At 44.6% G+C, this 17959-nt stretch overlaps 1 protein-coding gene and 1 non-coding gene across 6 annotated transcripts in view; both read right to left on the bottom strand.

The window, feature by feature from the left end:
• LUZP1 (leucine zipper protein 1) overlaps positions 1-17959 on the bottom strand; it is a 243265-nt gene that overhangs the window by 167082 nt on the left and 58224 nt on the right. For 4 of the 5 annotated variants that reach the window (XM_081817706.1, XM_081817703.1, XM_081817705.1 and 1 more), the window contains exon 2: positions 9627-9732. The exons of the other annotated variant lie outside the window; for it this stretch is intronic. The gene's annotated coding sequence lies outside the window, so the exon portion shown is untranslated. The remainder of the gene's footprint in view (positions 1-9626; positions 9733-17959) is intronic. 5 annotated transcript variants of the gene reach the window in all.
• Positions 17163-17235, bottom strand: TRNAK-CUU (transfer RNA lysine (anticodon CUU)). Its single transcript has one exon. It is a non-coding gene; the product is annotated as a tRNA-Lys (tRNA).

The following is a 17959-nucleotide window of genomic DNA, read 5'->3' on the forward strand; positions in this document are numbered from 1 at the left end:
CAAATGATACATGATGTTCCTACAAAGTGCTTTGAATCAGCTTATCCTCATAAATATGCTAGAAAGCCACTAAATTGTACACTTTAAAGAGATGAACTTTGATATATAAATTAGATCTCAATAAAGCTGTTTAAAAAAAAAAACAAAAACACAGCTTACCCCAAACTGAAACATCTCCCTCAGCAACTCTCACTTATACTACAATTTTCATAAACAAATTCCTTTTTCAGAAGAGAGAAATGTTCAACTTTAGTATAGCTCATCTACAAATTCTAATTCTGAATAAGTAGAATCCAGGAATCCTATTGCTTGTTTATTCATTTGGCTTTTAGTGCCAATTTTACATGTTCTGTTCAAAACTCAGATATGAGCCAGCCAGCACAGCACAAGAACTGAAATAGCTAAGCCCAATAACTATCCAGCAAACACTTACTGGCGATGTGAAGAGAAGGAGCTCTTACACACCACTACTCAAAATCCTTTCAAGGTCCTTGCTGCTCTCAAGATAAAGACCAAAGTCCCCAAGGAAGCATGTGAAGCCCCAAAGGATCTGGCCCTGCCCACTTCTCAAAAGCCACCTGCACTCTTGCAGCCCACAAACCTTGCATTCCCTCCCCTCCAGGCCTTCACTAGCTTGATTGGCAATCTTTCTCATTTCTCCAAATCCCACCTTACACGGTACCTCCTCCTGGAAGCTCCTGGAGCACCTCCCTCCCCAAATCGCAGGCCAGATCAGGGCCTCTCCTTGCTCTTAGAGTGAGTGTGCTGGACCGGTCCCATCACAGCACACAACGTGCTGTATTCAAGTGGTATTTTCCCTTTGTCTCTCCAATTTGTTTCTTATTCACCACTGTATTCTTAGTACCCAGCAGGAAGCCTAGCACATAATTAATGCTTAAAATTTGATGAATGAATGGCTGAATGAGCCCCCCAATTATTAAATGACTTTATCAGCCCTTTGGCACTAACCATTAACACAAAATAATAAAAATGTCAACAAGCTACTCATGGATTACAAAGGCAAAAACAACTGGCAAGAGCAGATATGGCCGGCACAGATATCAGGTCCTATGATGATGCTCTGAATGACTTCATCCCAAGCCCAGTGCCACCTGCAGCGTCTCAGTCCCGGTGCTTTTCCCTGTTCGAACTCTGCCCCTCTGGCTTTCAGGTCTATGCATGGAAATGGGGCATAAATACCAAAAAACCCACATCATTCACAGGCTGTCTAGCTCTAGTTATTGGACCACGTGTTGGAAAGAAGGGGAAAAAGAAAACCTGGATCTTTTTCCACTCCTTAGAATGGGATTTCAGAGCCAAAATGTAGCTCAAAGATCATTCAGTCCACAGGTTTTCAAACCGGGCTCAGCAAATCCCCTCAGAGTTCATCCAGGGGAAAGAGAACAAGGAAGAAGGTTTTAGCAGGCTGAGCTGCAGGCTCCTTCATTCACTTCATCAGCCAAAGCAACTCATATTAGCTTCTTAACATATTGGGTTTCCCCCATATGACAGTAAAGAGTTCCACTGCTTTTATTTAAAATAAAACCACCAATTTGGCCCAATCCCCTTATTTTAAAAACGAAGGAACTGAGACTCAGAGATAAATACTGTGGTTTCTCTAGCAACTCAGTAAAGGTAAGGACTTTAGTCTCCTGATTGTCTATCCAGGATTCTTCCCATTGTGTAGAATCACCTTCCTGGAAACTCTTAAGCATTTTTACAAAGTGAGCAGTTCTGATTATACACAGACCAATAACAAAAAGGTGCAGAGGACAACCACCAATGGAGCACTACTGTATTACAGACAATATATTAAATACATGCTTTCTCTAGGAATCCCAGATCTACCACTTACTTTTTCTTAAACAAATTACCTCTCTGAGGCTTTCTCTTCCCATAAAGTATGGTAATCCCAGGGGATGTAAAGGGCTTAGCAGAATACCCTGCGCATTAAGTCACAACCAACAGTAGCTATCGCTACTATTCTATTCAGCCTTCACAATAACATTATGGGATTGGGACCTTTGACCTCTGAAGGTCACACAGCTAGCAAGGAGGACAGCCAGATGTTGAACCCAAGTCTACCTCTATAATCCGTATTCTTTGAGAATGTTGACCTGTTGGCCAAGTCAATGATCTTCTCTATGCCCCAGCACCTTCCTCTGAGCAAATAAAATACGAACCTGACCCACCTCACAGCAAAAACAAAAACAAAACAAAAAACAGTCAGCTAAAGAACTCTGAAAACTCCTATGCAGACCTAAGGTAAGTTTCACCAGCAAAATCCTCCTAGAAATAGCCTCTCACTAAAATCAGCCCTTCCATGCTCAGGGAAAACAAGAAAATGGGATCAAAGTGTCACTTTTCTCTGATGTTTTGGCCCTAAGCATAATCAGAGTAAGAAATGCTTTGCTACCTCCAAGACCATCCAAAAGGAAGGGGCAGATGCCTCTCTTCCCAGTGCCTCCCACATGCCCTAGTATGTTTATCCAGGTAAAATTCATTTATTGAAGTAGACATCTATGGAACATCTATGATGTTCCTAGTATTTTGCCAAGTGCTAGACAGATTATCAAGACCTGACCTTTGCCAGGCCCTGGCACAAGAAAGAACTAATTCTAAAACAATAATAAAGCAGCCTCCCTGACAGTCTTATACTTCCTGTCCTCCTACCATGCTTTTTTCCCTTAGCACAGTTTCCCACTTGATAGAGGCTGCACTGGAAGCTCGGAAGAAGTGACTAATTGTACCCAAGGGTGGATTCGGGGAAGGAAATGACTGATATTAAACCTCAGGAATCATAGGAAAGTGAAGAGAGGGAAGGGTGGTCCCACCCTTTAATGCAAACTTGCCCCCCACACCGGCGTCTAGCTCAGTTCCAATCCACACTAGAAAGATCCAGCACCAATTCTCTCTCACTCAGGGCTCCTTTCTGCCAAAGTTCTTGAACCCAGTTCCAAATGGCCCTATCCAGCATTTTGGAGGCTGGCTCTTCTTCCTGTCCTCCTGGACCAGGAAGGTCTGAAATAGAACATAATCAAACCTACCCTGCCCTTTCCCCCTAACACAGCTACCATGATTCACACTTCCTCTTCCCAACAATCCCTGAAGTAAGGGGTCGGCAAGCTTTGTCTTCAGAGTCTGACAGTATCCATCGTGGTAAGCACAGAGTAGAAAGGCTGGATCGACTGCGGTACGCCTGAAACTAATACAATGCAGCATGTTGATTACACTTCAGTTTTGGGAAGTAGGATAGTATACACAGAAGTATACAACTTAGTTTAATAGTAAGTAGTTTAGGCTTTGTAAGACCTAGGTCGGGCTCTGTCCCCACTACTCCCTTCTGCCACTCTAGCAGAAGCGGCCATACCCAACTACAGTGTAGTACCTGACACGGTTGTGCTTCCATCCAACGTTATTTACAACAACAGGCAGAGCGCCTGTGGACCACCGTTTGCCAACCCCTGGTCAAAAGGAAAATGGGAAGACTATTTTTAAGCAGCTTCCTCCCAACCATTTCTCGTCACCTGTCCTAAACCCTTAGGCTGCCCACATCTCCACTTCTTCCTGAGGGCTTCTAGGTCATGACTGGGCTTCGATTATTTTCCCCAGAAGCACAAATTCATGTTTTAGATATGCAAACCTCAAGAGTTAGTAGCCCACCTAGCACAGAAAGGTTCTCCAGGTGGGAAAGGATTTAGAGACCCTGTGATCCAACCCCCCGCTCTTCACAGAAGGTACCTTGCAAGTAGCCACTCCACTCCTGTTCAAACACTTCTAACAACAGGCATGACACTTCTTTCTTCCCAAGGCAACTCATTCCACCTTTGGACAGCTCCTTTTTTTTTCTTTTTTTTAAAGCACACTTAACCACTTGATTACTGCTGGACTCTTTTTACTAGAATGTAAGATCCATGATGCCAGAAACAGGGTTTTTCGTGTTTGTAGCTGTTTTTTACTGCTGTCTCTTCACACTTTGAACAGTCTCTGGTACGTAAAGGATATAATAATAAAGGAAAGGAAAGAAAGGAGGAGGGAGGGAGGAGGAAGTGAGGAGGAGAGAAGGAGAGAGGGACAAAACATCGCTGCATCTGGGCAACCTTCCTTCCCCAGGACTGAGCAGAGAGGCATGAGTTGAAGAACAGAGCAGGTAACTGGTGAGGATGGAGGGCAACAGAGACCCCTGCAATCTGCCAGTGGGCACAGAGGCTGAGGTGGCCGGGTCTGAGGAACAAGTCTAAGAGTGCGCTTTCAGCCTCCCTTCTTCCTTCGCACCGCCTCCGCCTCACTCCCGTGAGACCATCTTTCATGGAGGTACCTGTCCTCTCTCACCTTTTCAGATAGCCCCTCCCACAACACACTGCACCACCCTAAACCTTGTAGGTTCTTCCATCGCTGTACCCATGGTGCTTCCTTGCTCATATGTTTGTATTCCTCTCCTGGGCTCTGGGCTCTCAGCTCCGAGAGCAGGACTGTGTCATCTTTATTTTCCCTTCATGGGTGCTGAACACTGTGATGGAGCAAGGCAAGGAACCTTACAAATGTTTTGGAAAATAAATGAAGCTATTAGTCTGACTGTGTCCTGTACTGACCAAACTACATCTAAGGAATTGTCTTCAGATCTGGGTACCACACATTCGAGGAAAGATACTTAGCCTTTATGCCAGAGGCTGCAAATGCAAATGCCAAAGAGATCAGGCCAGTAATGTCAATGAGTGACAGGGGCCTGGTAGGACACTGGCTAAAAGAGATCAAACTCTACTTTTATATGTGTCTCTTAAACGTGGCCAACTAATTCAAAAAGGAAATAAAAAGACCACCACTGTACAGACCGTCCACAACACATCCTACATGTCTACAAGTGGCCATGGGAAGCAAATGTGCAACCTGCTTTGGACAAAAGGATTTCAGCAAGGGAGCCACACAATGAGAACTGCATTTGTGGGGCGCCTGGGGGGCAAGTCCCTTAAGCATCCGAGTCTTGGTTTCAGCTCAGGTCGTGATCTCACGGTGGTTGAGATTGAGCCCCACATTGGACTCCGTACTCAGCATGGAGTCCACTTAAGTTTCTCTCTCTGCCCCTCCCCATACTGCGTGCTCGTTCTCTCTCTAAAATAAATAAATCTTAAAAAAAAAAAAAAAAGCTGCATTTATGAAAGAACAGTCTGACAGGATAAACTAGGCAGCTATTGTAACAGTCAAGGCAAGAGAGAGAATAAGGGCCTGAACTAAGACAGTAGCAATGGAGTAAAGGGGTGGGGGAGGATTTGAAAAATGACCTGGTTAATCCAGTTTTAATAATGAACCTAAGACTGCATGAGCTAATCTGGCAGCCACACTACCAGTCTGTAGGTTCATACTGATTTTTTTTTTTAATAAACTGCTATTAAGTCTAATTAATTTTAATAACCTAAATACAGGACTAGTTCTTATATCTTTTGTAGGCAGTATGGTACAAGAATTAAAGATTACAGACACTGGAGCTAGACAGCCTAAGTTCAAACCCTGATTTTGCCACTTACTAGCTGTGTGATCTCAGATAAGTTACTTGACTTCTCTGTGCTTCAATACCTACCTGTAAGGGTTACTGTAAGTGCAAATGAGTTAATACATAAAGTGCTTAGACTAGTACCCCATCCATCTTAAGTGCTATATAAGTTTTAGCTTATTCACCATTTTTTGTATTTCAACAACTTGAAAGTTAGTTTCAATCAACAGTTTCAATTGTCTAAATACTTCTACACATTCCAGCTTGCAAATATTCACTGTAAATATGATAGACACATCTTTTCTATATCTTCATTGGTGCTTATGTTCAAACTGTTAAAATATAACAACAGCCATCCAGAACGCCACTAAAAATAGCCCTTCCTGGTAAACACTGATCCATTATTAATACTTATACAATACCTGCTTGTAAGCCAGCCCAAAATTTTGTCTTGGGATCACATGAGAAAATGTTAAATACCTAACTGTAGGACTTACACCACATTATCTTTTTTTTTTTTTTTTAAAGATTTTATTTATTTATTTCAGAGAGAGAGACACAGCGAGAGAGGGAACACAAGCAGGGGGAGTGGGAGAGGGAGAAGCAGGCCTCCCGCTGAGCAGGGAGCCTGATGTGGGGCTCGATCCCAGGACCCTGGGACCATGACCTGAGCTGAAGGCAGACGCTTAACCGACTGAGCCACCCAGGCGCCCCTCACCACATTACCTTTGTAGCATATTCCAGACCATCCAAACTAGAATCTTTGCAAAAATGCACTGTCCTGACATACAACAAAATGTTATATGTAGTAATCATCTATGGATGGTTTGATTTTTCCCATTATTTATCTTTATTTTCTAGATTTCTATAATAAACTTGTACTGATGCTATAGTTTAAATAAAAACAAGGGAGAGCATGGGCACCTGGGTGGCTCAGTCAATTAAGCGACTGCCTTCGGCTCAGGTCATGATCCCAGGGTCCTGGGATCAAGTCCCATATCGGCCTCCCTGCTCCGCGGGGAGTCTGCTTCTCCCTCTGCCACTCCCCAACTCGTTCTCTCAATCTCTCTCACCCTCTCAAATAAATAAATAAAATCTTTAAAGAAAAAAAACAAAAAACAAGGCAGAACTTAAAGAAAACAACTGTTATTAGTTAGCATGACTTACTTAGTGAACACAAGTGGCTTCTAGGGGACACTGTGTTCTCATCCTTTGCTCAGTCAATTTTAGAAATTCACCAGGGATTACTGTCAAGTGTCCACTGATACCCTCAAACCCATGTGACCAAAAGGTTAAGTCCAGAGAAATCAAACATTTCTACAGGGAGAACTAGAATTTGACCCTACCTTCAAAACATGTCCAGAATCCACTGCTTTCTGGCTATGCACCCTGGGACCCTAGTCCCAGCCATCATCCCTCCCCTAGGCTGTACTGATCACTGCAAGAGTTTCCTCACTGGTCTCTTTGTTTCACTTCACACTGCCTGCCTTGCCCTCCCCTCCACCCCGCTCCAGTCTATTCTCCCACAGCAACCAGATGAAGCCTTTCAAAACAGAAGTCAGCTCATTCACTCCTCTGCTCGGACTCTCCAGTGCCTCCCCCATCTCACTTAGAATAAAATCCACTCCAAAGGTCTTACCCTGGCTCTGAGCATATACCTGATCTGGGTCCCACTGCTTCCCTGCTCTTCCTCCTACTACTCTTTCCCTCCCACTCCACTCCAGTCACAGGCCTCCTTGTCAAGGACAAGTTACACTCATACCTTGGGGATCCTACACCTGTTGTTCCTTCTGCCTGGGATGCTTTTCTCCCAGATATTCCTGGCTGGATCCCTCACTTCTTTCATATCTTGGCTGGAACTATCACCTCACCAGAGGCCTTCCCTGATCTCCTTACATAAAGGAGCAGTCCCCCAGGCACCTTATCACTTGGCCACCTGACCCTGCTTTTGTTCTTCTGAGCACATATCAGATCACCTGCCCTGTCAAATTCACCAAGTATATTAAAAAACATTGATGCTTCTTAACTATAGAGAACAAACTAAATGTTGCTGGAGAGAAGGTGGGCGGGGGATGAGCAGTAAGGAGGGTACTTGTGATGAGCACTGGGTGTTATATGTAAGTGATAAATCACTAAATTCTACTCCTGAAACTAATATTACACTGTATATTAACTAAGTAGAATTTACATAAAAACTTGAAACGTAAAAACACACAAACAAAACCACAAAACACTGGTACTCCAATAAAAAGGGACTATAATACCATCAGAAAGATCTATGAACAACAAATGCTGGCTGCTACACCACCCAAACAGAACGAGTTTCCTAACCCAGTTCCCTGAGGTAGGAAAAATGCTCTAGGGAAAGGAACAGAACAAGAATCCTGAGCCAATTTTTTTTTTTTTAACATTTATTTATTTATTTGAGAGAGAACACAAGCAGGGGGAGCGGCAGGCAAAGGGAGAAGCAGGCTCCCCTCTGAGCAAGCAGCCTGATGCGGGACTTGATCCCAGGATCTTGAGATCATGACCTGAGCCAAAGGCAGATGTTCAACCGACTGAGCCACCCAGGCGTGCCAAGAATCCTGAACCAAGTAACAGGGCAAGAGTTTGCCTCAAAGTTTCCCACCCCCTTAAGAAGAGCCCGAGCGGGCGCCTGGGTGGCTCAGTTGGTTAAGCGACTGCCTTCGGCTCAGGTCATGATCCTGGAGTCCCGGGATCGAGTCCCGCATCGGGCTCCCTGCTCGGCAGGGAGTCTGCTTCTCCCTCTGACCCTCCCCCCTCTCATGTGCTCTCTCTCATTCTCTCTGTCTCAAATAAATAAATAAAATCTTTAAAAAAAAAAAAAAGAAGAGCCCGAGCTATGTGTGATATGCCCCCCTTTCCTGGGAGGGGTCACCCTGAGAGTGAGAGGTCTTGTTGAGATTCCTTTCCTACATTCTGTCCTGTCACTACTATGCCTAGAACCAGTTCCCAGACTCAGTCAGTGGCCGCCCCATCGCTTTACCTTTCCAGAGAACCTTCCTCTAGCTATTCTCCAGCTACCCCTGGTGACCAAAACCACTCAGTTTGGTCCTTTGGCTACACAAGTGTGAGCTCCTTCTATTTCCTCACTGCGCTCCGCCTTGGTCAGCAACAACCAAGAAAATAACTAGAGTGCAGAATCCAGAAGGGCTAAGAAAAGGAGCTAGCTGTCAACCAAGACAGGTTTTTGTTTATTTTGCTTTGTTTTTTAAACATTAAGTCAGTCACTGTCTCAACCAAAAACAGTAACTTTCTCAAAAGAGAAACATTACAGTACAATGAAAATAACCCAGGATGAAATCCAGTCCTCCCCTTCACTCCCTGTGTGAACTTTAATGTCTCCAGGTTCATTTCCTGGGGGTGAAAGTAATAGCACTTACCTGTAGCGTCGGCGTGAATCCTAAGGGAGATAACGCACGTCAAACAGGACTGTGCCTGGTGCACAGTAAGTACTCAGCAAACGCTAGCTTAGGCCTGTTTCTGAAAGTTGTTGACTAAACGTGAGGATTTTTACCTTGGGTAGGTTGGCTATTTGGCTGATTACACTAGAAAACACATGAAGGGGGCGCCTGGGTGGCTTAATTGATTAAGTGTCTGCCTTCGTCTCAGGTCATGATCTCAGGGTCCTGGGATCGAGCCCCGCATCGGACTCTCTGCTCAGCACAGAGTCTGCTTGTCCCTCTCCCTCTGCCACCGCCCCCCCACTGGCTCGTCTCTGTCTCTCTCTCAAATGAATAAATAAAATCTTTTTTTTTTTTTAAGATTTTATTTATTTATCTGAGAGAGAGAATGAGATAGAGAGAGAGAGCATGAGAGGGGGGAGGGTCAGAGGGAGAAGCAGACTCCCTGCTGAGCAGGGAGCCTGATGCGGGACTTGATCCTGGGACTCCAGGATCATGACCTGAGCCGAAGGCAGTCGCTTAACCAACTGAGCCACCCAGGCGCCCTGAATAAATAAAATCTTAAAAAAAATTAAGTACACACAGTGTTTGGTTCATCAACAAATATTAACTTTCCTCCCTCTCCCGCAGTGATGCAAAAATTGCAGAGACTTCAGAAACCATGCAATTCTATCTGTGGCCAGCATACTTTTTTCGCTGTACAGCATACTTACCATTTAGGTAACTTAAGCTTTCCGTTAATGCTCCTGGTGGCCCCCCTGGTGCTTGCTGTCTTGGAAACAGATGCTCACTATCTTTCAATGGCAGCTGCCTCTTGACCTGGACAGATTATAAACAGAAAGCAAGACATAGGTAAAGCGGGAATTGCACCAAGACTGGGCTGAAGGGAGAGGAGACTTCCCTTTTCCTTTCAGATGATATGGTCTCAAGGCAGACTATGCTGTCTTTCTTAAATTAACATGACTCCACAGTCCCCAAAAGTCTAAAACTCATGACATCTTACAGCTTGGGAGGGATCTCAGAAATCAACTAGTTAAATGCCCTCAATTTAAGGAAATAAACTGAAACTTGGAAAGGGTGAGTCACACAACTGCTTAGGACTAAAGCCAGGATTCTACTAAAAATACGATGTTCTAGAAGATGGGTAAGAAAAAAACCCCAAACATCTGTGGAGTACCTATCACACCCTGGGCAATATGTTTTATATTTCATACAAGACATTAATACAATAATATCATCCCCTAATAAAGAATCTAAATTTCAAGAAGTCAAGTGATTTGTCCAAGATCTTACAGCTTGTTAATAAATGGCAGTCAGGGGGCTCCTGGGTGGCTCAGTCGTTAAGCATCTGCCTTCGGTTCAGGTGGGATCCAGCCCCGCATCAGGCTCTCTGCTCAGCAGGAGGCCTGCTCCTCCCTCTCCCATTCCCCCTGCTTGTGTTCCCTCTCTCACTGTCTCTCTCTGTCAAATAAATAAATAAAATCTTTAAATGAATGAATGAATGAATGAATGGCAGTCATCAGGATTCAAACCCATGCCTGTCTGACAAAAAAGCCCCTTCACCAGGCTGACTCTTATTGGGTTGCCTTCGAGATGTGGTCCTCAAAAGGGCCTTGAACCACCCAGTATCAATTAAAACTAAGTAGGGCTTCTCTGTCTGAAAATTACCCTCTGGTTTTATAACAAGCATTATGCCGGAGACCTGAAAGGTCTACTAACCCATTGAATGTTACCCCTAAAGTTTCAGAAGAATTACTGGAGGTGGAAGATCTGGGGCAAACTTTTGTCTATCCTCGTCTTGCCAAAGAATGCTAAGATACCTTCTACGCTGGAAGTAAAGCTTCTATACTTGATCTTAAACACAAACTAACCCCCTTCTCTCATCATGATGGCCCATCCCTCCCTTACACATCCCACAGACTACCTTGTGACCTCCTTCCGAGGCCGTTGTTCCCTTTAGTCTAATTTCCACCTCCACTACCAACCCCATAACACACACACAGTAGAGTCCATCCCTGCCTCTATGCTCCTAGAGTGAGACGGCCTAAAATTAAAATAGAGAGATAACTGAATGATAGTTTTTTCAAATGGCTTTAAAAGAAAGATGAGGGGGCCGGCTGGGTGGCTCATTTGGTTGAGCATCCAACTCTTCGTTTTGGCTCAGGTCATGATCTCAGGGTCATGAGATCCAGCCCGGAGTCAGGCTCCTCACTGATCCTCTCTATCCCCCCCACCCCGTCCCTCCCCCACCTCCTCTTGCACATGCTCACTCTCAAATAAATAAATAAATCTTTAAAAGAAATATGAGGGCCTGAAGCCTCAAGCCAGTAAGACCAAAACAGAAAAGAATTAATGACAAGCAATAAAAATAGAAAAGTAGGAAAAAAGAGCTATACCAGGGTCAGCACCCAAGGGATGGCCTGAGTGGATGTGGGAGAAGTTTTAGCTTCCCCCACAAACCCTCCCCCCGCCACACACATTTTTTTAAAAGTCAGTCGAAGTAGACCGTGTATAATTGCCATTTCAATCTGCTCTGTCTCCCCTCGGCCCACCAATGACAGCAGCACCGCCGAGGGCTACTGTCCGCCCCCACAGCCTCCTGCCACATTTCCCGGCGTATTACTAAGGCCCAGGGGGCTATTCCTTTCAAAACAGGAGAGAATACACTGCCAGAATCAAACAAACAGGAACTCCTGATGATCCAGATTTATTTTCAACTGTCTACATTCTCTCCTTATTTCTAAGGGATGGAAGCAAGCAGCAAATGATTTCTTTCCTTTGCTTCTGAATGTCACTTACTTCGTGCATCCTTGGCACACTGGCCTTCTCTCCCCAGAACAAGAGGATGACTGTAAAGATCCTCATACTCTTTAGTGCTGCCCCTTCAGAGAGCTTTCCACCCTGGGAGATCCGCCCACACCGTTAACTTTGCGGGAGATAGTGTTGGCAGTGTGTATGTGTGGGTAGTGTCTGTCTGTCTGTCTGTCTAGAAGCAGAGATGAAAGGACCCTTACAGATCACGGAGAGTCCAACTGCCTCATGTGCCAGAGGAGAAAGTGAGTCCCACGAGAAGAGACTTACCCAAGGTTGCAAAGCAAGTTAAAATGAACACAGTTTTGTCCACCTGAGATAATAAGCTACACTGAAAAAAATGCATCCAATTATCCTTATATGATAAGGATATCATATAAGGATACTTACCATTTAGGTAACTTAGGTACCATTAGGTAACAGCTAACTGCTGGCCACAGATAGAATTGCATGGTTTCTGAAGTCTCTGCTGAAGACTGAAGCTCTCTAAATATGTATCACTTTTGTTCCCAAAACACTTTGATAACAGATAAAAATGCTATCAGGTAATTCTGGTTCCAGTATCATCCTCCAACAGATAACCGCAATAAACTCTGGATAAAATGTAAAAAACTATCTGAAGTGAACAAAGCCCGGCAGATTTTGGAGAGAAGTCAAAAACTGGGAGAAGGGGCTGGGATGGGATGAATTCCCCAGTTTGGGAGCTTTCACCAGAAGGCTGACCAGCTGCAGTGCCAATCGAAAAACAAACCCCAGGGGCGCCTGGGTGGCTCAGTCGTTAAGCGTCTGCCTTTGGCTCAGGTCATGATCCCAGGGTCTTGGGATCGAGCCCCGCATCGGGCTCCCTGCTCCGTGGGAAGCCTGCTTCTCCCTCTCCCACTCCCCCTGCTTCTGTTCCCTCTCTCGCTGTCTCTCTGTCAGATAAATAAATAAAATCTTTAAAAACAAACAAACAAACAAAAAACCAGGCTTTCTCTCTGGAGGAACCACAGACAGAGTCCAGAGCAGCCACAGGTAATGGGAAATAAGAAAGAAGAGGGCCAGAGAAGCAAAGTCCCAGGTGCTGTGTATGAACTCCATCCAAACCTCTAGCTGAGCCCTGAACCGTGCACACACAGGGCAGAACCCAAGCACCTCAGCCAAGGACCAAAGAACTGGATTAAGGTTTGAACTGCATACCCCCCTCCCCACAGGGGAGACAGACCCTGCAGTTTTGAATCTTAGGTAATTGCCTGCTAAAATAAAAACATCACCAAAAATCAGGGTCTCCATAGCATTAACATCCACACACATTCATGTTCAGACTACAATCCCAGATTACACGAAGAACTAGAAAAACTACACCCAATTTGCAAGGGAAAAGACAACGAGCAGAGGGCAACTCCAAGATGACCCAAATACTGGAATTATCAGACAAGGATATTAAGGCAGCAATTATAGCTAAGCAGAGGAAGTGAAAAAAATTTTATTTGAAAAGTGGAAATTTCAGGGGCGCCTGAGTGGCTCAGATGGTTAAGCGTCTGCCTTCGGCTCAGGTCATGATCCCAGAGTCCTGGGATCGAGTCCCGCATCGGGCTCCCTGCTCCGCGGGAAGCCTGCTTCTCTCTCTGCCTCTCTCTCTGTCTCTCATGAATAAATAATGTAAAAAAAAAAGAAAAGTGGAAATTTCAGAACAGAAATGTAATACCTGAAACAACAACCACAAAAATCCTCTGAAAGGGCTTAAGAACAGAATGGAGATGACAGAGAGAAGAGTCCATGACATCTGCAGATCAAGAGAAAGTATCCAAAATCAAAAACTCTGGGTCATCCACAGTCTCTAGAAGAACCACCCTCAGTCCTTCACCTGAGTGTACACAGTGATACCTTGATTTTCTGTTACCAGAGAGAACCAGAATAACTAAGGATCACGGAGATACCAGGACCCTGCAATTCTGCTGGAGCAGGCCACCCCTCATATCTACTAATTAACTTTTTGAGTTCTTCCAGACGTAAGCAAAGAACCAAACTGAAGGTGGAAAATGAGAGGGCGGGATAAAAATTTAAACCTGAGATAACCATAATATCCAAAGTCCTAGGAGTCAAATCTGGTGCCCCACTGTGTCTAATGAGAAGCAAGAAGCAAGGAGACAATCATTTCTCCCCTAGAATTGCTGAGGGAGCATTCTCAGGAGTGTTCAGGAAAAAAGTGAGGAGAGATTTTGTTTTTTCTGCCCTATGCAATCTCTTCACCAAAAAGCCAACCTGTAAACAGGTTGATGGCAGGATGGAGTGGGACCAGTCACTGGGTCTGGGGCTTAAGAGTGGCAGCAGCTTGGGGAGAGCCAACCTAGTGCCACCTAGGCTGATAAAAGCAGGTAAGCTGAATGCCATCCCTGACCAGCGTCCCACACTCAAGTCACTTCATGCAGGAGTTCAAGACACTCCAGGTAGGGGCGCCTGGGTGGCTCAGTTGTTAAGCGTCTACCTTCGGCTCAGGGCATGATCCCAGGGTCCTGGAATTGAGCCCTGCATTGGGCTCCTTGCTCTGTAGGAAGCCTGCTTCTTTCTCTCCCCACTCCTCCTGTTTGTGTTCCCTCTCTCACTGTGTCTCTCTCTGTTAAATAAATAAATAAAATCTTAAAAAAAAAAAAGACACTCCAGGTAAAAGTAGAGGGAAAAACACAGGCTGCAGAAGACATGTCTGAAAGCCCTGACTTTTTCTCAACCCCTCTCTGCCCCATCCCACCTGCCCACAAGGGCGGAGAACCCAGAGCAAGTGGAAAACTGGGGAAAAGAGGTACCCTCTTAGGGTGAGGAACCTGGAACAGGAGTTCACAGCCACCTGACCCACTGTCAACCTCACACAGGTCTTTTATACTCTGGGTCTCTGTTTTATTAGCCAAACAAAACACTCAAGACAAAATGATATTTAAGGGCCTTTCCAATAACAACATGTATGAACCCTTAACATGCTGTGTCCATGTGCCCTTGAAGAAACCATAAAAGGTCCCAAAAGGCAAAAGTGGCAACATCCCAACTCACGTGATTTATTAGAATACCTCAGGGTTATACAATTATTCACATTTTTAAAGAATAAATTAATAATCTTGTTATTAATTCCTAAAGTTTATGTTAATAACAGATTTCAATACCTATCTATGATAGAGGGCTGCTAAAATAATGTCCAATTTGGGGTACCTGGGTGGTGAAGTCAGTTAAGCGTCTGACTCTTGGTTTCAGCTCAGGTCTGTGATCTCAGAGTCATGATACCAAGCCCTGTGTCAGGCTCCATGCTCAGCACGGGGACTGCTTGAGTTTCTCTCTCCATCTCCCTCTGCCCCTCTCCACCACTCACATGCTCTCTCTCAAATAAATAAATCTTTAAAATAATAACAACAATGTCTGATTCTCCTAGGATAACTCTTTTATCCATGTAACTCTTGGGATGTGAAGGCAGATACTCTTATCCCCCACATGACAGATGAGCAAACAGATTAAGACCTGTGACTCTTTCAGGAAGCTCATAACAGAGACAGGACTAAATCCAGTAATCCCATTTCTGAACTTCACCAAAGAAACCAAAGAAAGCTTACCAAAGAACTTTACCTAACAAAGAACCAAGAGTATAAATGAGATTAAAATTAGAAAGAAAGGATTTAAGAACTTTCAAACACTTTGGAACCACTTATTAATAAACAATTGATAATACTAGCTTCTGATTAGGGCATCTATTTAGAAGCAGGCCCTCAAGGACCGCCACCTGTCCGCTGTTTCCTTTTCTAACAAGTAGGCTATAATTGAGATTAGGCTTCCTTGCAATTAGCCCATGTTTGTGGGGTTTAGCAATAGAACCACATGTCTAAAATTGTTGGTTTTAGACCTGCTTTAGAAAGTTGGCTGAATCAGAAGAACACGCCGCCTCCCTTTCACCCCTAGTTGTCTTTAATTAGGATATCAAGGGGCCACAAGGATTAGGGCAGGTAATGGCAAATGTAAACAGCAAGTCACAACAAGCAGCCCAAGGAGAAAGAAACCAAAAGTGCTTTTATTACCTAATTTAATCTTCACAGTAACCCCCTCAGGTAAATACCATCATGATTATTTTATAATTGAGGAAGAAATAAAGAGTCAAAGTCACATAGCTGATAAGTGGATTCTCACCTAGCTATTTCTGACCCACAATTTGCTTTCTCCTCTGCACTATACCACCTCTCCAAGGAATTCTCTGAGCTCTGACCTTCAGGAAAGCCAGTCCTGGGCGCCTGGGTGGCTCAGTTGGTTAAGCGACTGCCTTCGGCTCGGGTCATGATCCTGGAGTCCTGGGATCGAGTCCCGCATCGGGCTCCCTGTTTGGCAGGGAGTCTGCTTCTCCCTCTGACCCTCCTCCCTCTCATGCTCTCTGTCTCTCATTCTCTCTCTCAAATAAATAAATAAAATCTTTAAAAAAAAAAAGCCAGTCCTGATCCACATCCCAAATATCACAAACCGACAAGAGGTTGATGGGTAGTTTGTGCATTCTTTCATTCAATCATGTATTCATGCAAATACTGAGTGGTTACCATGCATCAAGCTCTGAGGTAAGCACTGGGGATAAAACTGGGAGTAGAAACAGAACTGTCTTCATGCCATTTACTATATAGTGCAACAGGAAAACACTGATTAAAAAATCACACTAGTAAGTTAATAGAAGCTGACCTACTCACAGAGAGGTCTAAGAGGCTACCACTAGTGGTCAGGACGTTTCTAAGTAGAAGTGGGAGCACAATGAACTTGAGCTAAAATGGATGACAAAAAGGCGGAACAAGCAGACGCATGACCGGAGACAAGGATGGACAGGTATGGAGAGAGCCACACCACAAAGGCACTTGGAGACCGAATTATGGATTTGTGTCCTTATCCAAAGAGCTACAGAAAGTCATTTAAGTGTTAAGTAGGGGTAAGGTGTGTACATTTCAAAAAGATCACTTCAGCTTCAGTATGGACCACAGATGGAAGGAGAGAAGAATGGTGCCAAAAGATGTGGAGGGAGGCCAGATCCGTGGGCCAGGAGGCATGAGGGCAGTAAAAGCTAACCACACTGGGGGGATACACAGCACCTACCATGCCCCAGGCCCCTTTCTGGGCACTTTGTAGGAATTAACTGAATCCTTACAACAACTCTATGAAACATACTATTATCCCCATCTTATAAAAGAGAAGTTAAGTAATTTAATGGTATTACATGCCCCCTTCATGTGCTCACTTCCCTCATAATCAGTCCCTTGCAAACATCTTTCATTCACTTGCCCCCCTGCCTGTCGTATTCAACTAGTAAAACTTCAGATCACACTAAACCATACTAACAACCTCTCCAGGCCCTCACCAAAGCAGCTAAGTTACCGACTAAGCTCTGTCTCTAGAGAAAATGCCAACTACTGACTGGCATTGTTTTTTAAAAAATTTTTAAGTAGGATCCATGCCCAGCGTGGGGCTTGAACCCACAACCCCAAGATCAAGAGTCACATGCTCTACCAACTGAGCCAGCTAGGCACCCACATTTTAAATTTATCACCACAAATCTCAAACACATTCCTCGATGCTGCCAGCAATCCCACGACATTTCCCTTGCTAGGTTCACTTTGTGACTCCCCAAAATGACTCTTGCACATCTTTTTCTTTCTCAATAAACCTCCAGCCCTCATCAGCTAAATGACTTTGTCCCCAAGAAGCAACACTCAGACCATCATCTCCTAACTCCAAGTCGAGCATTCTGCTTCCCCTGTTGTTACAATGAAGAGGCTTTGCTGATACATGAAGTACAACTTTTCATGTCTACGATGGATCCGATTCCCTCTTCAGAAGCAATGACCTCTGCTCGCTTACATCACTTTTCTCCCTGCGCAGACTCTCAAATGCCCCTAACTCAACCGGCATGTGGTCCACAGGCCAGCACTGGCTCGCAGACTCCTACCAGTGGGAGTACAGGAACTGAGAAGAGGCACTTGGACATCTGGGAAGCAAGCTGACCTGGCTACAACCTCCAACCACAGGATCCGAGGAGGACTTCTCAGATAGGGTTCTAGATCAGTGAGGGTGCTGATCAACTCACACAGTGAGCCACATGTGGAGTGAGTTACAGACAAAATGCACATAGCAGTCCCACATGTTCCTAGACAGATTAGAAAAAATTAATTGGTCCTGCATCACCGATAGCTTGAGAAGCCACACTCTAGAACAGTGCGTCTCAAACCTGAAAGTGCACCCGAATCAGCTG

This window comes from Leptonychotes weddellii, chromosome 4 (genome assembly GCF_054177405.1).
Source record: "Leptonychotes weddellii isolate Sample4059 chromosome 4, ASM5417740v2, whole genome shotgun sequence".
NCBI lineage: Eukaryota > Metazoa > Chordata > Mammalia > Carnivora > Phocidae > Leptonychotes > Leptonychotes weddellii.